General features: G+C 44.8%; 1 long non-coding RNA gene across 1 annotated transcript in view; it reads right to left on the bottom strand.

Annotated features, from left to right (window-relative positions):
- LOC134935399 (uncharacterized) overlaps positions 1-19,606 on the bottom strand; it is an 86,690-nt gene extending 67,084 nt beyond the window's left edge. The window contains exons 1-3 of the long non-coding RNA XR_010180114.1: positions 18,999-19,606; positions 18,556-18,608; positions 10,554-10,636 (exon numbers count right to left, since the gene is read on the bottom strand). This is a non-coding gene — a long non-coding RNA (uncharacterized LOC134935399). The remainder of the gene's footprint in view (positions 1-10,553; positions 10,637-18,555; positions 18,609-18,998) is intronic.
- Positions 19,607-21,602: the final 1,996 nt, after the last annotated feature.

Below are 21,602 nucleotides of genomic sequence, written 5' to 3'. Positions count from 1 at the left end.
GGCATTCTATCTGCTCTATGCGAAAAGGTCATGGTTTGGTTACTCCATGATACTTCCCAATTTCCTGGCTTTCGGGGATTGGAGATGTTAAAACATAATAGGGACCTATCCACATGGTATTGGTGGAGCTTCAAACTAGGAGGGCTGGAGATATTAAACCTCCTGTCCACCGGTCTCCCACCACTTAACTCAAGTACCTCCCCTAACGTTAAAGGAAATGGTACTAGCCCTGATTTGCTATGACCTTGAGGTACTTGAGAGCATACCCAACAATCTGTTTTATTTAACACACTACCCACTAAGGAGTGATAGTCACTCAATGGATGCCGGTCCATATGGATATTAAAACTGGATTGGCATTTCTTAATGCACCCATCCTCCACTACGTTGTCACAGAGCCTACAGATACAGTTTTCTTCAGCTAACAATCCTTCACAATTCCTTCTATTGTCAATGCTATCGGATCGTTTTCTGATACTCGCCTTTACTTGTTGGTTAAGTTGTTCTTGGAAAATTACGCCTCCATCTTTATCATCAGAACCCATTCCAGAACCTCTCTCGACCTCCATGGTACTCTCGCCGGAACAGACTGCTCTGGTCAACATCATGGTCAACAGGAAAATCCGGATCACAGTCTCTTGGGGCAAGTCCATCTTGTAGGAGGAAACGGAGAAGAATGAGAAGGGGGAAAAAAAATAATTTGAGGGAGAGGGGATGGGAAGTTGGAGAAAAACAATAAAAGGGAACAGGGGATCGACAACTGCTTTTGGTCTTGTGATTTTCAATGCTCAGGTGCCGCCTCAATCCTCCTGGAACAGACACTCCAGTGATACAACCTCTACCGTCTGTTCCTTATCACGGGACCTCTCTGGATCAGCAACCTTCTTACAGTGGGACGAATGAACCCAAGTCTCTCTCTCAGCAACCTTCAATGCTGTAGTGCTAGTCAATAAGACCTGGTATGGTCCTTCCCATCTGTCAATAAGGCAACCTGAGCATAGAAAATTCCGTATCATTACATAATCCCCAGGTTCAATGTCATGACAATTACTATCTGGTAAATCAGGAATCACCAACTTCAGATTATCATTTTGATTCCTTAACTGTTTACTCATGTTAATCAAGTATTTTACAGTCACTTCATTGTTACACTTCAAATCATCCTGAGGGTTAATCATAACATGCAGTTGTCGACCAAACAAGATTTCAAAGGGAGACAGATTAAGAGGGGACCTGGGAGTGGTTCTGATGCTGTATAGTACAATGGGTAAAGCTTCTGGCCATGTCAATCCTGTCTCTGCCATCACTTTACTCAGTTTATTTTTAATAGTGCTGTTCACTCTTTCCACTTTCGCACTCGCCTGTGGACGGTATGGAGTGTGCAGCTTGCTATCAATTCCCATCAACTTACACATTCCTTGAAAGACATCACCTGTAAAATGGGTACCCCTATCGCTCTCAATTATTCTAGGGATACCGTATCTACATACAAATTCCTGCACAATTTTCTTAGCAGTAAACATAGCGGTATTTGTGGCCGCCGGAAATGCTTCGACCCAATTTGAGAAAACATCTATACAAACAAGTACATATTTCAAATTTCGACAAGGGGGTAATTGAATAAAGTCAATCTGTATTACCTGGAAAGGGCCGCCGGCAGGTGGGATATGAGATGGTTCTGTAGGTATTGCCTTTCCGATGTTCTTTCTCAAACAGGTAAGGCATGACATTGCTCTTTTACTCGCATGAGATGAAAATCCTGGGGCACACCAATATGCTCTTACCAACTTGCACATCCCTTCCTTGCCCAGATGAGTCAGCCCGTGAGCTGCCTCAGCTAAACATGGAAGGTATGCTCTGGGGGCCACTGGTTTACCGTGTCCATCCGTCCAGAGTCCTGAGGACTCCTGGCCATATCCTTTTGCCTTCCAGACTGCCTTTTCCTGTGTGGAACACAAATTTTGCATCTCACACAACTTCTGTGTGTTGATGGTATTAAATACCATCAGTTGTGTGGTGTCTGTCTGTCTGGGGGTACCAGCTGCTAACTTAGCAGCTTCGTCTGCTCGGCTGTTACCAAGTGATACTGGGTCTTGGCTATATGTGTGTGCTTTACACTTGATAACAGCCACTCTGTCGGGTTCCTGTATCGCTGTTAGAAGCCTTTTTATGTGAGCTGCATGCGCTATCGGTGTACCAGCTGCCGTCATGAAATTTCTGAGGCGCCATAGGGCTCCGAAATCATGGACTACCCCGAATGCGTATCTAGAGTCGGTGTAGATATTGGCTGATTTGCCCTTAGCCAATTCACATGCTCTGGTTAGGGCGACCAGTTCAGCAACCTGGGCTGAGTGAGGTGGGCCTAGCGGTTCCGCTTCTATGGTGCCTTGGTCATCTACGACTGCGTATCCAGTACACAAGTCTCTCGAGTCTGACTGTCTATGACAACTACCGTCCGTGTAGAACGTAAGTTCTACATCTTCCAGTGGGTTGTCACTGATGTCAGGCCTTGCGGTAAAATTTTGGGTCAAATATTCCATACAATCATGTGTGTCTTCCTTTGTATTAAATCCTCCTTCCCCACCACTCTCATCCTCCACCCTTTGTGCCTGTCCAGGCACACCAGGGAGATATGTTGCAGGATTTAATGCACTGCATCTCCTTATGGTGATGTTTACGGGGGCCATTAGTGCCAATTCCCATCTTGTAAACCGTGCTGATGAGACGTGCCTGGTTTGGGCAGAATTCAGCAAGGCACTACATCTTCGCTTTTCGTTACTAGCAATGCTATCGCAGCAACGCTTCGCAAGCATGTGGGGAGGGATCGCGCTACCGTGTCTAGCTGAGCGCTGTAATATGCTACTGGCCTGCTGGCATCAACGTGCTTTTGGGTTAGTACGCCTGCCGCGCAACCAGCACTTTCTGTTCCGTACAGCTCAAAGGGTTTCCCATAGTCTGGCATACCTAATGCTGGTGCCTGCGTTAGGCACTGTTTAAGTCTCTCAAATGCCGTCTCAGACTCGTCTGTATGCGAAATCCGATCAGGTTTGTTTGAGGAGACCATCTCCTGCAAAGGTAACGCTAGAATGGAAAATCCTGGGATCCAGTTACGGCAATACCCACACATTCCTAAAAACGTTCTGATCTGTTGCTGGGTTTGTGGCAGAGTCATGTCTCTATTTGCTTGAATTCTATCAGCGGTCAGGTGTCTCAGTCCTTGTGTTAGACAGTGTCCCAAATATTTTACCTTAGTTTGGCATAATTGCAACTTGTCTTTGGAAACCTTGTGTCCTGTGTCTGAAAGATGAAACAGGAGCTGTTTCGTATCCTTCAGGGATGCTTCCAATGAATCAGAACACAGTAGTAGATCATCCACGTACTGTATTAATACTGATCCACTCTCTGGTTGGAAAGACTGTAAACAATCATGCAAAGCCTGAGAAAATATACTTGGACTATCTATGAATCCTTGTGGTAATCGAGTCCATGTGTATTGGACTCCTCTGTATGTAAATGCAAACAAATATTGTCTGTCAGGGTGCAGAGGTACCGAAAAGAAAGCGGAGCAGAGGTCAATAACAGTGAAAAATTTCGCAGTGGGAGGGATTTGCATTAGGATGACAGCTGGATTTGGCACTACGGGGAACTGACTCTCAACTATTTTGTTAATCCCCCTTAGATCATGCACTAGCCGGTAACCCCTCCCCCCACTCTTTTTCACAGGGAAGATGGGACTATTGGCAGTGCTGGACGTTCTTACCAGAATGCCCTGTTGTAGCAAGCGCTCTATTACTGGGTAAACTCCTAACTCCACCTCTGGCTTCAGAGGGTACTGTGGGATTTTTGGAGCTATCCTACCATCTTTTACTTGTACAACTACCGGAGCTACGTTTGCCATTAATCCAGTGTCCTGTCCATCTTTAGTCCAAAGTGACTCTGGTATCTGAGATGTCATTTCTTCTACTTGGGAGGGAGTCCTATTTGTCATAATGGTATGTGACATTAATTTTGATGGGGAGTCTAACATGTCTCGCACTTCCTGAGCGTGATTCTCAGGTATGTCCAAGAATACACCTTCAGGAGTACAATAAATGACGCACCCCATTTTACACAGTAAGTCTCTTCCCAGGAGATTAGTCGGTGCCGATGCAGCCAGCAAAAAGGAATGCTTGGTATGTAAAGGCCCTATTGTAATCTCGGCTGGTTTGCTAACAGGGTAATGCTGGACTACTCCTGTTACTCCCATGGCTGGAATTGTCCTACCAGTGGTTCTCATGCCCACTGTCGAATTTATCACTGATTTGGCCGCCCCCGTATCTACAAGAAAGTTTAATGATTTACCAGCTACATTAATTGCAACTTCGGGTTCACTTCCAAGGCTTGCAATCAATTTTACTGGCTGCAGATTACAGGTATGGCCACACCCCTATTGGGTATGGTGACCTCCCTGAATCCCGCTGGTAGCAACTACTTGTGAGGGAGTTAGCTGGGAACTACCAGAGGCGTGCCAGTCTCTGTTCGGGGGGTATCTTTTTGTTTCCCCTGTATGTGGCTCATAACTCCGTCTCTGTGGACCCTGATCCCAATGTCGTGTGTCGTGTCGTTGTCTAGGGGGTTGATAAGATTTTTGTACATTTCTCGATCTACAGTCTCGTGCAAAGTGTCCTTGTTTGTGACAAAAATAACATGTTACCACATTTGACTTACCCACAGGGTTTGGTGATATTAACACAGGCTGTTTTGTGGTCAGGGCCTGTATACTTACTGACATTAACTTATCACCTTGTGACTCCCTGTGTCTGGTGATATTCCGGTCGTGATCAATAGCAGCCTCTCTCAAAGTAGCCACAGACAGACCTCGCCAACATGGTTGTGTGGTCTGTACCCTAGTCTTTAATGACTCTTTTAAACCATCCATCAGTACCGATACTGCTACTTCTCGATGGTTTATGTTTGTTTTAATGTCCTCTATGCCTGTGTATTTTGCCATCTCTGATAATGCTCTGTGAAAATACTCTGCAGCTGTTTCTGACTGCTTTTGTTTAATGGAGAATATCTTGTTCCATTTAACTACCGCTGGGAAATACTCCTTTAACTGTAAGCTTATTCTTTTTACATTATCTTTGTTGTACACATCTGTAAGAGGTACACCCTGATCTAATCCACAGTCAGCTAAAAATTGAGTTGCGTCGACATTGGAGGGTAAACAAGCTCTTAGCAGTACTTGCCAATCTTTATTATTGGGCTCTAAAGTGTTTCCTAGGTCTCTGATGTATTTTTGGCTAGCAACTAAATCTTTTCTAGGGTCAGGGAATTCAGACACTATGGTCCTTAATTCCATTCGGGTAAACGGGCTATACATGGCGATATTCCTAACAGGAGTGACTCCTGAAGTGTCCGTTTTCCCATTTGGCACTACTATTACCTTAACAGGATTAATTCTAACAACATCATTCTGTGTAGATTCTGCAGTTTGTGGTGAAATAGTTTCAGCATAGTGTATGGTGCCGTACTTACCCGTTGATACGACCTCATCTGTCCCTCCGCTAGGGGGCTTTGTTACTAATCTTATGGGTTGGGCCGTGCCTACTGTTGTTTCTGATATGGTGGCTGCTAGAGAGAGCGCTGATATTGTTGCCGATTCGTCCTCTTGATCACACTCCTGGGGAAAGTTCAAAACAGGGTACAACTTGCACGGGTTAATACTTGCATTGGTTAATTGGTTAACATTATCTTTAACATTTACACAGTTGCTAAGTGTTTGTTTGTTACACCTTAGTGCGTCATTCTCCGCAACCAATTTCTCTCCTGATATGTATGGTGGCGGTGGGGCCGTGGCTATCAGTTTCCTGATCGGGCCAGATCCCGCCGCCTGAGCCAATCCTCTCTGTATGTCACCCTCCTGTTGCCACAACTGCAAATAATCATAATGCTTGATTCGTCTCTTTGCTGATTTAATGAGACATATCCTTCTCCTTAAATTCGTTAACACTTCTGTGCTGAAGCTACCTACTCTTGGGAATTTCTCCCCGTCATGTACTGTCATTCTCTCCCATTCATCACATAAAGCTTCTGTGTGACTTCCGTACTTTTCACACATTACGTACCTTGCCGACCCGACTGGTCGGTTTATAGAATCAACCCGAACCGAGGTTGATCGCCCCCTTCCTGAACAACTGGCCCCCATAATTTGCAGGTGTTACGGAACCTTACAAAAAACCAAGATATTCACGATAGGTTGACGGTGAAGTTTACCGAGCACCTCACTCACTCGCCCACGCCGACCAATACGACCTGATCACACTGATATAGTGCTGGCGTACTCGACCCAGGGCCCCTATTAACCTTTGTTTACTGGAACATGTGAGTGTGATCCGCAGAGCATTAACCCTTTCCAGTAAAGGTGTGGTTGTCAGATAGTTCCTGAGTGACCAGCGAACTTCCCTTTTTGAAAAAATAAAAAATTACACAAATCACGTTAGAATGTACAAATAGCGTTTATGACCTTCGTACACAAATAGTACCGGTCAGGTTTACTAATGCACACAATTACGTGCGGTACAATCGTTCAGCACATAAGCAACTAATCTTATGTACGGAGCGACCAGCGGAATCGAAAATTGCGGCTGCGAATTCCTTCAGCAAGAGTTTGTATGGCCTATATGGGTGTTGCACCAACCCTTTTTTTTGGTGTTGTGCCTGTGGACTCTATAGCGGACTTCCTTGTCTGCTGTACCTAGACCTCCTGGTCTGTTATGACCTCCTGGTCTGCTACAGTATGACCTCCTGGTCTGCTATACTCTAATGCTCAAATTTTATGTTTAACCAAGGATGCCTCCCTAGCCACCGTGCATGTCACTTACACGTATGTACCTCACGAGAACTCGATGATTTCTTTTGGTTCAATCCTCAAAATTGTAAAAACAAACACTCACACACCACATATACACTTTTGTTTCTATTTCTATTTCTGCGCAGAAATTTCTCTTTAGACCAGATGTGTTACAAATTAGTAGAAGGATCTATTAATTTAAATTTCGAATTTAAAATAGATTTGCGCTACTTATCGCCTGTTGCGCTATTTATCGCTTGTTGCGCTATTTATCGCCTGTTGCGTTACTTAAAAATCAACACTATCGTGTGACTTGAGTTACGTGGGCGTACCCAGACGCTCCGTTGCGTAATTTACGCTGCGTGCGTCGGCCCTTTGCGTACGCGAGTCTCTCCCTTTGTTAGAGACACGTGTACACCAGTCTTTGTCCACCGTAACACAACTAACACGTTTATCAATGTAGATGATCCTCGATCATCTACCGCACACCACACCAATCTCTCCTTTTACCTTTAGGTAGAGCTGTGTGTATTTCTATACCTTAACTGTATTACCTTTACTTTTTAACTATGAAATAGCGGCAAATCTCTCTTAGTACGTTTATCAATTATACAATGGCAAACAGGAGAGTGATATATGAAAATACACGAATGAAAAGAAATGCAGATATGCGTGCGTGTGTACGCAAGACAGAAATAAACAGTTTTAAAAAGACACTATCGTTTTGTTCTTACCTCCGGTCCCGGATTCCTTCAGCACCCTTTACTAAGTGAAGCAGACGCTTATCCAAACAGCACTACGAGGAATATGACCTCCCGCCCTTTGCTGCTGGATAATGTCTGCTGAAATTACCTAGTGCAGATATGTGAAGGACGGGCGAGCCGCCAATTGATAAAGCTAAATATTTATCTTATATAAAACCCTTTATGAGGTCTAAGAACACTGTACGTTATTCACGTATGGAGTACCGTAAGGGTACGCTCGTTGCGTAGCAATCGCTTAGCCGTAGTCGAGACGCTCAAGCGTCACGTTCGCTCACGGCCAAGAGATCACAGGCAGGCACGCTATTGGCTGCCGTCTAACGTAATGATTCGCTATAGCGTAGCGGACGCTCGGGACCACGAGGAGATCACCAGCGGCGCTGACGCTCACAATGTTAAACCTTTATATCTAAACCATAAACAATGTAATATGCTGTAAAGCCTTAGTGTAGAGATAGGGTGTAGATGCAACCTAGTGTAACCTTATTAACTTAAAAGCTGTTTGAGCGTCACCGACGCTCTGTGAATACTTAACACTACAAGAAATACACAGATACCTGGGCTTAGGGTCCAACGCCTAATATATATATATATTATGAATGATATACTTGCAAAAGAATTAACACAATACAAGTCATACACTACAATATGACATAGACTACCTAACCAGATAACTACACAGGAAATACAATACAATACAATTATGTTTTAAGGGAAAATAAGAGAGAAAGAGAAGAGAGAGAAATAGAGAGAAATGGCTCACAATAACAGTAAGAACAATATGATTGCGGAGAAACACTTACGCACAAGGGGAACGATCGCATGCGCCTCTGGACATCCAGCTCCCGATTTTCAGCAATGATAACCGTTGAAGAGTGAGCTGGATGTGATCGGCTTGTCTATTTATGCCCCACACACAATACAATTCAATGGTCCCTACAATCTCATTGTTCATTGGACACAGGAATTCGGCTTCGCATTATAACAAAAGGTCATAGGTTGATTCATACAGGTGGGCTGTGACGATTTCCAACAGCTCAGGTGGGTGGGATACTGGGTTTCCCGCCGCATGGCTAAGTAAGAGCAAATAATAGTAAATGGACATAAACTTCTTATGTCCATAACTATTCGCACGAGCGATTAATCCGCTCCAAACCAACACCGGAATATTGCTAATTAAATACTCTTCCGATGGGTACTAAACACCACTGTATGACTCCTGTTAGACCCTTCGTACAATACAAAGAGGGATCCCTCTGTCCAGGAACATGCTATATTAACTAAACTTTCAGAATCTATCAAAGGGACCATGATCTACAAAATACATTATATAGTTAAAATATGTAACGATTGAGTCGCACGCTACGATCACATAAACTCTACCGTAAATACGCATACCGTGCGCCTGCGGGTGCCCGCGACTGTGAGTATGCGCACGCACGGGAGAGCGTACGCATGCGCAGCGCGGACGTGTATGAGGTGCAAATATGGCAGTGTGTATAGAGATATTTTTCTGACTTTGACAATACCCATACATTTGGGTAAACTTAATGTACTATTCTGAGTGCACTTAATCATACTTGGATCCAGGAATTCCTTTAAGTTCTGAGACTTACAAAAAATAATTTCTGGACGTTCTGGGGGCAATTCCTTTAAAATAGGGTCCCTTTTGAGTATGTGCCAAGAAAAAGCTTTCTTTATTTTTAATTCCTCACAGTTATATGTAATAGTTTCTCCCTGTCTAACCTCTCACCTGTTCAACTGCATCTTTAATTATATGATCAGGATAGCCTCTTTCTCTGAATCTTTCCACATAAATTTTTGATTGGTCCGTAAAGGTTTCAGGGGCACTACAATTTCTTTTAATTTTATACATCTGTGAGAAGGGAATATTGTTTTTCCACCTTGAAGTATGACCACTCCCATAATGTAAATAACAATTTGTGTTGACAGTCTTAATAAAATTCTTCATTATTACTTTGTTGCCATTCCGAGATAGTATCAAATCCAAAAATTCTACCAGTGTTTTACTTGTAGTACAAGTGAATTTCAGATTAAAATCATTAATATCAATAAAATCCATGAATTCATTAAAACTTTCCACATCTCCATCCCAGATCAAAATAATATCATCAATATAACATTTATAAAATTGGATATTCCTCATAAAACGGTTATTATTGAAAATAAAACTATTTTCCCACATGCTCATTAAAATATACGCATAACTAGGTGCAAATACCATACCCATGGCTGTGCCACAAATTTGAAAGTAAAATGTATCCAAAAATTTTAAGTAATTGTGTATCAGAATAAAATCAATAAGGGTACATATAAAATCACAGTGCACACTAGTTACAGTATATTAGGGTCTAAATCCAGGGTCTCCTGGTAGGCTTTAATTCCTTTTTCATGAGTAATACTTGTATAGAGGGACTGTACGTCAATTGTAGTCCATAAAAAAGTTTCCTCCCACTTAAAATCATTCAGATAATTCAAAACACTCATTGTATCCTTTAAAAAAGAGGGGAGGTTTTGTACATGAGGTTTGAGGAAAACATTCACATACTCAGATAAATGAAATCTGACGGGGAGACCAGACTTTTATGAATCTTTGTGTACACTTACTAATTCACCTACCTGAGTACAGGAGGAAGACACCTATGCCAGTGTATGCAGTGGAGTGCTGGTAATGTCATGGCCCCCAGTGATGATAATGAAATGTAAAAGCCCCTCCAAAACTGATCAACAGGGGAAATATGTTTAAAGTGGGTGGTCGACCCTCTAGCAAGGGAGACGTTACTGTTTTATGACCTGTAGCATTGGAGGAACCCAATCTGAAGATTTGTAAGTGGGTGTAGAACTGACATGCCCACCACAAACTGTTGTGAGGATGGTTTCCCACTCTGATGACCAAATTTGTGTAGTATGTTTGTAATTGCTTTTCCTAGGCAACTAACCTTGTGAAAGGGATAAATAGAAGTGGACCATCTTCCCACCAGCTATGATGTCCTGTGGTAATTTACTATGGTTAACATGTCATCTGAAATGCAGTATAAGGGTTTAGTAAAACACAGTGTAAGCAATCATACTTCAGTGGCCTAATATACAGTATGATCCCTGATCTGAAAGACAGAAGCAGCTTATTACCACTATTGGGAGTAAAAGCAGGCAGGTGTTGAGGAGAGCAACTCACTCCAGGACTGCTGAAAACTACTTTCACTCTCAACCTGTATCAGTCTGTTGCCAGCAGGGCTGTTTTTCGTATGGGCTCAATGGGTACTTGCCCAAGCTCCGCAGAAGTATAAGGGCCCTAGGCTGATAGCTGAGGCTCCCCTTTTTCCTGGGGTACCAGATTTTTCAAAATCGGCGCCGGGCAACTGGAGATATCTGACTTCAAAGCAGTGGGTATATATCTCAGGTTCTGTCCAACTTAGAGTTTTTCTGAGGGACTCTCGCCTTTCGGTGGACACTGGCTGCTTGTCTCTACTATGCTCAGAACCAGAAATATCATCCTTCCAGCAGCTGGTCCCTGCTCCAGCTCCACATGCCACATTTTAAGATATTTGTTGGTGGATTGTTCTGGCTGCTGAATGCTGAACCCTACATCCCCAGTACCTCCTGAAAGGTGGGACTCTCTAGTGTTTTATCCAATTGAAAGCTAAGAAATCAATTTCCAGGAACTGGAGATATCTGCAGTCAATCAAGCTGCCCTCCCACCGGAAAATTAATATTAAGCCCACTCCACTATTCACCCCCTTCCCTACATATTAAACACTCCCTACCACCCTGGTAGTCATGTACCGTGACCCTTCATTCAACCCAATGCCCACTTCTACAGTTTAGTGTTCTACCTCCTTCCCCATCTCCCACCCAGGACCGGCTCCAGGCCTACTAGCACCCTGAGTGAGAAAATTTTGAAGCCACCCACCCCCATGCACCTGGAAAAGTGGGCGTGGCCTCGCAACTTCATATTATCAAACTATACATACTATAAATAAATATCTTTTCACATCCCCTCTACACACACAATTAGCAGCCTTACACATAACAGCACCAGTAGTGTTCCTTACACATAATGTCTCCAGTATAGTGCCAGATACACATAATGACCCCAGTAGTGCAGTGCCAGATAGACATGACATGCCCCACAGCAGTGCCAGATAGACACGACGTGCCACGCAGCAGTGCCGGATAGGCATGACATGCCCCCCAGCAGTGCCAGATACACATGATATACCCCCAGCAGTGCCAGATAGACACGACATGCCCCACAGCAGTTCCAGACAAATGATATGCCCTGCAGCAGTGCCAGATAAACATGACATGCCCCGCAGCAGTGCCAGATAGACATGACATGCCCCACAGCAGTGTCAAATAGACACGATATGCCCCGCAGCAGTGCCAGATAGACACAATATGCCCCCCAGCAGTGCCAGATAGACACAAAATGCCCCTAAGCAGTGCCAGATACACATGATATGCCGCCCAGTAGTGCCAGATATGCCCCTAATGCTACTCACCACACTGCTCTTGTTCTTAAAGGCGGGGAGGCTGCTGCTGTTCTTAAGTTGAGGGCGGGGAGGAGAGCGCAGCGTGCACCTCTCCTGCCCCTGTCTTCGGCGGCTGTGGCGGTGTCTAGGTCCAATTAGGCGCCGGTCCGCAATCTAATCAAAGCTCATGATCCGGCAGCCAATCAGGAGTCTCAGCTGCCGGTCTGCGAGCTCTGATTGGCTCACGGGACGGCGCCAGTTATCGGGGAGGGGGATTACTTAGGGCTGTGAGATGCGAGCGATGCAGTGTGCACACATCTCTGCTAGGAGGCGGACACTGCTGCTGCTGTAGGGACAGCTCCGGGCTCCAATATGGTGGCGAGAGCTAGTGGCGCCCATAAAGTGTGACGCCCTGTTTGGCCGCTCTGTTGGAACGTGCCTGGAGCCAGCCCAGCTCCCACCATCTGTGCAGTAAAGTCATAATTAGCAGAAATTATTGCTCCAGGTCCTACATGTTGAGTGGAAGATAGAACACCCCCTACAGCCCACGGGACATCAAAGTTGCCGCTGATAGCACCCCCCACCCCTACCACTAGAGGATCGGTGGGGGCAGAGCTGTAACTAGACTTTTTGGTGCCCTGTGCCAGAAAGAGAATTGGTGCACAACCCCCTTTCCCTCTATTTATCCAATCAAGACATACGGGGCATGAAATATACACACACACTTAAAGAACAATGCATGAAAAATGGATTTGGACACAAATCCTCTGTATACCACATTCATGCACTCAATCCAAGAGCTTGCCGCCATTTTGCCACTATACCCCTCATTAAATAGCTCATTCCGATATACTGCCACACCCAGGTCTCAAACCCACAACCTGCTGCATATCAGCAAAACACCCTACCCACCAAACCTCTTGATCCCATATAAAAACTATGAGATTTATAACTATATGATGTGACCTGTACCCCTTAAAAAAATAACCAGCACCATAATCAAGCAGATCCATGCAGTGCACAGCAACCCATCCACTCCCTTGCAGCCACACACTACATATATCTGCCCAGCCACAATGCTGATCACCCCTTCACAAAGTACAAGGTAAGCTTCTAATAGTTAAAACTCTCCAGCTTGGAATTCTCTAGCTTTCTATACAAGGGCACGTAGCTCAATGAATGGAGTGTCCGACTGTAATGTCATAAGCCATGGGTTTGAATCCCGGGCACATGAACATCCCAAAATGTAATAAAGGACAGTGCAACTGAACATCAAAGAGTTATCAAGTCAAGTCCATGAATTTTGTATAGGTATTAGCAACAAAAGGGGTGGGGGTAGGAGACAGGGATATTCAGGAGATGCTGGGCTTCAAAAAGGGGGGATGTTGCTAGTGAAAGTAATTAGATAATTCATAATTAACAAGTGACAACAGCACCCCCTACCCTGCAGCACTATGTGTGGAGCACACGCTGCACACACCTAGCTACGGCCCTGGGTAGGGGCCCCAGTACATTGGTTTGCACAGGAGCCAAAACTGCTTTTAAGACGGCCCTGGGGGAGGGGGGTGTAGTAATGTCATGTGAGTGCTGATGTGGGAGTGTATCAATGCCTTACATATATACAAATGATAAATGTACAAAGTACTCGAGACTTGTAATATTATATAAGTATTTAAAGGTATATAATAAAGGTCCATTGTTAAACATAACTAAATGATGTCTTAATTTGAATAATTAAAGGGTCATTTTATTTTTCCATGTCTGGTATACATGTACACACATATGGGGGGCATACCAGCAACTTGTTTTGGACCCCGTGGAGTCTTAATCCGGCCCCGGTGTCTAATAATTTGCCTTAACATGTATACCCTGAACTCTTCTTACCAGTTGCTGGTATTCCACAATAGTTAAGTTGAAAGCTAGTGAGGAGAGCACCACATTTGGGATCACCTAGGGAGCTTCCAAAAGCCCAGTCTTTATAGTCATATTGATGTACTGTTTGTATAATTTACTATGTTCTAAAATAGCTGGGCCAGGGTAAGCAGAAACAGACTGCAGGTGTAAGTTAACAATACATTTCACACTATGGGGGAAATGGAATTGGTTCCAAGATCCCAAATCTGTTTCTGGAGACTTCCATTAAGCCATATATAATAGAATGAGAATAGAGGAAAACTCACCAGGAAACACCACTAGGATTATCAGCACAGCTAAACTTGACATCAAAATTTTTACTGTATTAAATACAGAGCCGGCCCTAGGCATAGGCAAACTAGACAAATGCCTAGGGCACTTGGTATGCCTAGGGGCATCAGCAGCTTCTGCTGATTAAAATGATATGCGGCATGCCTATATTCTGTACGTAGCATTTCATATGCAGATACAGCCACAGTCTCACACTGTATAGGCATGCTGCATATAATTTTAATCGGCAGAAGCTGCTTGTGCATCCTAGCCAATTGGCAATGCAAATAAGATGCATTATCATCAAAAAAGGTGACCGATGTTAGCATTGAGGCAAGATTTATGAGGACACATCTGTATCCAAGCAGAGGTGAGGTCACAGTGTTAGCGGCCGTGTGAGTGCTGTGTGTGAGTGGGTTGGTTGTGCTGTAGTGTTAGGCATATGTGTATGGGGCATTTTGTGTGTCATGTCTAAAAATGCATTAATAATGTGCAGCATATGTGTAAGGGGCACTATGTGTGTCATTATGTGTATAAGGGCATTTATAATGTGCGGCATTATGATGTGGTATAATGTGACTAAGCAGCAATTCAGTGTGATGTAATGTGAATAAGGGGCACTACTGTTAGGAGTAACGTATAAAAGGTAAAGTGGTACTACTGTGTGATATAACGTGAATTAGGGACACTATTGCATGGTAATATGTGAATAAACTTGCAGTACTGTGTGGAGTAATTTGAACTGGGGTTACTATTGTGTGGCCATGCCCCTTCCCAGCAAAAATACACCCCTTTTTGGGCTGTGCGCTGAATGTGCACACTGTTCTTATTTAAAATATAGGTGGTAGGAACACCAAAATAAGGACTGCTATGGGTGAGGGGTGATGATGCTGGGAAAGGTGTGCAGGGTCAGAGGCGGAACTAGCGGTGGTGCTAGGGGGCACCAGCCAAAATCTTGCCTAGGGAATCATATTGGTTAGGGCCGGCTCTGGTTAAATATACAACCCAGGAGATTTACTAAATGGTAAGTTGTAAGTTGCCGAAAACTACCATTAACTTACCAAACAATGAACATCCCTCAGGTTAGTGAGATTGATGCGATTACAACCTGAGTCCTATAATCACACATAAATGGCTTATTATAACCTGGGCCATCTTAACAGCAGTGTAGACTCCTGGGTAAATCAGGGGCATTGGGCTGAATGAAGGGGCCCCAGTACATGACTAGGTAGGGCAGGGTTTAATACACACAGGAGGGCTGGATAGTGGAGTGGGCTTAATATTCAGCATTTTCTGGTAGAGGGCAGCTTGCTTGACTGCAGATATCTCCAGTTCCTGGAAATAGATTTCTTAGCTTTTAATGGGTGAAAACACTAGAGAGTCCCACCTTTCAGGAGGTACTGGGGATCAGAGTTCAGGAGCCAGAGTTATGCATCAACAAAATTATAAAACTGCATACCAGGCGTGTGGAGCTGGAGTAGGGACCAGCTGCTGGAAGGCTGATATGCCTGATTCTGGGCATAGCAAAGACAAGCAGCCAGTGTCCACCGAAAGGGGAGAGTCCCAGCTTTTGTAGTATATCCTCGGAAAATCTCTATGTTAGACGGAACCCAAGATATCTGGCTGGGAAGACCAATTAACAGGCTCAGATTGGGACCACTGCTTAGAAGTTGGATGGTATCCGGTTGATAGATAGACAGTGTCTAGTTAGACAGTCAATAGAAAGACATCATATGTTGGACAGACATTAGGTCGACAGGGTCAAAAGGTTGACAGGGTCAAAAGGTCGGCATGAAAATGGTCAACATAAAAAGATAGACACATGTTTTTTTAAATAATTTACATGTTTTTGGACTATTTTATACCTTCTCTATCCATGTCAGCATAGAGTTGGTTATAAACCTTGTGGCGAGTGCAGCGAGCCACCAAGCCCAAAGTGTGGTGAGCGAAGCGAGCCCCGCAAGGGTATGCCTTTCTACAACTGGGGGTCCCAGATGATAAAACTATCCACAAAAATGCAAAAAACATGGTGTCTACCTCTTTTGTGTCGACCATTTTCATGTCCACCTTTTGACCCTGTCGACCTTTTGTACTGTCTACCTTTTTCATGTCAGCCTTTTGACCCTGTTGAGCTAATGTCTATCTAACATATGGTATCTATCTATTGACTGTCTAACTAGACACTGTCTCTCAACCCACACCCCTCCAGCAGACCCTCTGGTCCTATTTGCACTGGGGGGGCAGGGGGGGAGGGGCTGTAGCTGCAGCTCCGCCCACCCCATTGTCCGGCCCTGCACACAGGTATAACTGGTTAATGGAAAAAAATAACTTTTTTAAGAGTATGGAGAATTTATTAACATGTTCGGTACTGCTGGATGATATTCTCTCTAACCTTTCTTCCTCTGTGTACCTCCTACATTTCTCCTCCCTCAAATGAAAATACAGATATTCCTACAACCACACAAGGTAAATGGCCTGCAGGAAGGTTTATAAAGGTTTTATTTAAGTTTTAAAGGTGTTATAATCAGGGCTGTCTGTTTGTATGGGCTCAATGTGCACTTGCCCAAGTTCCCCAGGAATCTAAGGGCCCTAAGCTGATAGCTCAGGGTCCCCTCTTTCCAGGGGTACAAGATTTTTGATAATCCGCCCTAGGGAACCTGAGGCAGCCAGTGCCAGAAGCAATCCGAGGTCCTGCACCCCTTTCAACACATCCACCACACACCCTTCTGCCTGGCTAGTATGCTGGAATCATATACACCAATAAGAACAGAGTACTTAATCCAGCACTCTTGTGCAAACCATTAGAGCTGCCACGAACTGTAGTGTGACTTTTGTGCCCCTTCCTCTCCTAAATGCAGCCCTGGCTGAACACTATTAAACTTGTAACAGGGAAGGGTTAACTGTGCCCTGATTGCTGCATCTGGAGCATGGATCCCAGGGAGAGAGACGTCTTGTGCTGTGGCAGTTACAGCTGTGTTCTGAGACAGTCGGCAGTTGGGCGGCAGCCATCTTAGGAGCACAGAGAGCAGCAAATTGTTATCATTCCTCTTTTGGCAAAATCGAACTATAGACTCCCCAGAGTATTTACTAAACGACTTTACACGAGCATACCAAGCCCAGCACAGCTAGGTGACTAGAGGGTGGTGCTGTGGAGCGGCAGTGGGTGACAAGCCATGTGTCAGGTTTCTGGTTTTGTCTGTTCCCTGAGGGGGCACTAGTGGGTCAGTGTTGGTACAATATATAAAACGTGGAGGCAGAATAAAAGTCCTGCTCATATGCGCTGATGTTTAATACATACAGAGGTCACAGAGCAAGGATGTAATAACAGGTGGTGCTTAGTATTGGTAATGACAGCAATGGAATAATAAACGGTAACTGAATCCAAAGTGGAAGTCTCTGATAACACAATATATATTGAGAAAAACTTGATTGTTGAATGCAGAAGGTTTAAAGCAATAAAAGTCTCTGACAACAAAACGTGGAATAACTTGAATGAATGCAAATGACTTAGGCAACAGAACACCCGTAATACTTGTAAAGCACACAGTCTCTGATAACAAAACGTAGAATAATTTGATAACAGATGCAAATGATTTAACAGACAGTACTCCAGTAATATTTGCAAAGCACGCAGTCTCTGTATAGTTCAGTTCTTATTTACCACACAGGGCCCAAGCAGGAGATAGTCCCAATACAACAAGCTTTGTATGAGCTGGTATGAAGCTAATGAGGTGCACAGGTAAAGCAATGGAACAAACACCTGAGGAGAGTCTCTTACTGCTGATGAGATGCGGCTGGCTGTGGCTGAAGTCTGTAGCTGAATGAAGTGCAGGAAGATGAAATGAAGCAATGAGAAGAATCACAGGGAACCTCTGGAGACAGGAACATGAGAACCAGGAGAACTGGAGACACCAATGTGACTCATTGTCCGAGGCGATGTGACTGAGCCACGGACTGGAACTTATATCTCTTGCTCTGCGGTGATTGGTGGTACAACCTCTGGGAGCAAGCACAGCATTGGATTGGATGCCTGGGTCAGCTGGAGTGCAGGTGTCATGGCGGAGCCCATGCAAGCCGGACGCCGACACACAGCAAGTCGCAAACGATACTTGACTCAGGGGTACACAGCCGCACTGGAGATGACGCTTGCAGTCAGTGCATCCACGCAGCCGCGTCTGAGGCCATGACCTCCGGAGGCCTGTACACCAGCGCGCTGGTAAGTGAGACGCTGCTGAACGCCGATTCCTGACACCGTGGGAAACAGCATTAAAAAATGTAAGCTTACCTCACTTGACCCCAATAGGACAGCCAGAGAAGGTCCTCACCGTGCCACAATACCTACAATGTGCAAAATCATATGTTTATATTATAATTAATGATTGCATTAATTATAATTAATATATTATCATTCATATTTTAAATAAAATATATACATATACAGATGTAGCCATGCTCTCGTGGCTACATCCTGCTTGAATGTGCCCCCGTCGCGGCTAGGCATGACCACATCTAGCCACGCTAGACTGCGTATTTTGCTGCCCCATTAACTGTAAATGGAGCGAGTGCAAATCTACATCTAAGATGCGCACCTAGATATAGCCACAATGTGTCTGGTTACATCTGTACCCCACTTCACCTCACCCTACCTCTAACCATTTTCTATAGCCCAAATTGTTTTAAATATTCCCTTATTAAATAGCTATAAACATTTGCAATAAAAAAACGTACCTTTTTTCTGCAGCAGTGAGCTTCTTCTGTCTTTTTCAGTCCTTTTCTTGATGGCCCTCCTCTTTCTGCTGGACGCCATTACTCTCCACTCCTGTGAAGGGAGAGAAGTAGAAGAGTGGAGGGGAGAAATGGGGGGTGAGAAAGGGGGGGCAGTGCTCAAGACAGCAGTGTCTTGAGAGAGGAGGGGGGTGCTGCTGCCTGTCTGTCAACCAGATTGACAGGGAAGCAGGGAGGAGTAATGCAGTAAGGGAAGTGAGGGGGTGGCCGCTGGGGGTCCTGCACCTGTCACAGGCAGAGATGGCCTGTTTATGCTGCCAGCATAGCTACCTGTCATACACGATGACAGGCAGCAGCGCTGGCAGCAATATGCAGGAAAGTGGAGGGCACATTCAGTAAGGAGGCAGGGAGGGGGTAGCAGCTCTTCATGCTGCCGGCGCAGCTGCCTGTCACACGGAGGCACAGGCGCAGTCTGCGGCAGCCAAAAGCAACATGTCACAATACAAAATAGTAGCAGGTCAGTGAGAGCTTCTCTAAAGCATGGCGCCTCTCTGCTTTGCGGACTGTGCTGAGCGGGTAGCGCCAGCTCTGATAGGGAGCATATAACTACAGGATTCTTATTGTTGAACAGAAAGAGAGTGAATTTGCCAGCTAAGGATAGATACATATGGAGTTTAGCAAAAGATACTTTTTTTTGCAGAAATTATCTGGAAAGTTAAAAAATAACAATTTTGTCTTGCTGCAAGAAGTAAACCATTTATATTTAAGGAAAGGAAATCACTTGCTTAAAGAGGACTGTTATTGCAGATATAGTCACCTAGCTATGCTAGGCTTGGTATGCTCGTGTAAATAAGATTTTACTTACCGATAAATCTATTTCTCATAGTCCGTAGTGGATGCTGGGGACTCCGTCAGGACCATGGGGAATAGCGGCTCCGCAGGAGACAGGGCACAAAAGCAAGCTTTTAGGATCACATGGTGTGTACTGGCTCCTCCCCCTATGACCCTCCTCCAAGCCTCAGTTAGGTACTGTGCCCGGACGAGCGTACACAATAAGGAAGGATCTTGAATCCCGGGTAAGACTCATACCAGCCACACCAATCACACCGTACAACTTGTGATTTGAACCCAGTTAACAGTATGATAACAATGAAGTAGCCTCTAAAAAAGATGGCTCACAACAATAATAACCCGATTTTTTGTAACAATAACTATGTACAAGTAATGCAGACAATCCGCACTTGGGATGGGCGCCCAGCATCCACTACGGACTATGAGAAATAGATTTATCGGTAAGTAAAATCTTATTTTCTCTAACGTCCTAGTGGATGCTGGGGACTCCGTCAGGACCATGGGGATTATACCAAAGCTCCCAAACGGGCGGGAGAGTGCGGATGACTCTGCAGCACCGAATGAGAGAACTCCAGGTCCTCCTCAGCCAGGGTATCAAATTTGTAGAATTTTGCAAACGTGTTTGCCCCTGACCAAGTAGCTGCTCGGCAAAGTTGTAAAGCCGAGACCCCTCGGGCAGCCGCCCAAGATGAGCCCACCTTCCTTGTGGAATGGGCATTTACAGATTTTGGCTGTGGCAGGCCTGCCACAGAATGTGCAAGCTGAATTGTACTACAAATCCAACGAGCAATAGTCTGCTTAGAAGCAGGAGCACCCAGCTTTTTGGGTGCCAACAATATAAACAGCAAGTCAGACTTTCTGACTCCAGCCGTCCTGGAATTATATATATATATATATATATATTTTCAGGGCCCTGACAACGTCTAGCAACTTGGAGTCCTCCAAGTCCCTAGTAGCCGCAGGCACCACAATAGGTTGTTTCAGGTGAAACGCTGACACCACCTTAGGAAGAAACTGGGGACGAGTCCGCAGTTCTGCCCTGTCCGAATGGAAAATCAAATATGGGCTTTTGTAAGACAAAGCCGCCAATTTTGACAATCGCCTGGCCGAGGCCAGGGCCAACAGCATGGTCACTTTCCATGTGAGATATTTCAAATCCACAGATTTGAGTGGTTCAAACCAATATGATTTGAGGAATCCCAACACTACGTTGAGATCCCACGGTGCCACTGGAGGCACACAAGGGCTGTATATGCAATACTCCCTTGACAAACGTCTGGACTTCAGGAACTGAAGCCAATTCTTTCTGGAAGAAAATCTATAGGGCCGAAACTTGAACCTTAATGGACCCCAATTTGAGGCTCATAGACACTCCTGTTTGCAGGAAGTGCAGAAATCGACCTAGTTGAAATTTTTTTCGTGGGGCCTTCCTGGCCTCACCCACGCAACATATTTTTACCACATGTGGTGATAACGTTGTGCGGTCACCTCCTTCCTGGCTTTGACCAGGGTAGGTATGACCTCTTCCGGAATGCCTTTTCCCTTAGGATCCGGCGTTCAAAACCGCCATGCCGTCAAACGCAGTCGCGGTAAGTCTTGGAACAGACAAGGTCCCTGCTGGAGCAGGTCCTTTCTTAAAGGCCGATGCCACGGTTCCTCTTGGAACAGACATGGTACTTGCTGAAAGCAAATCCCTTCTTAGCTCCCGAGGCCTTTAGTCCTCTGTGAGCATCTCTTGAAGTTCCGGTTACCAAG

This window comes from Pseudophryne corroboree, chromosome 6, assembly GCF_028390025.1.
Source record: "Pseudophryne corroboree isolate aPseCor3 chromosome 6, aPseCor3.hap2, whole genome shotgun sequence".
NCBI lineage: Eukaryota > Metazoa > Chordata > Amphibia > Anura > Myobatrachidae > Pseudophryne > Pseudophryne corroboree.
The sequence above is the reverse complement of the archived record's forward strand: the minus strand, read 5'-3'. Positions and strand labels throughout refer to the sequence as shown.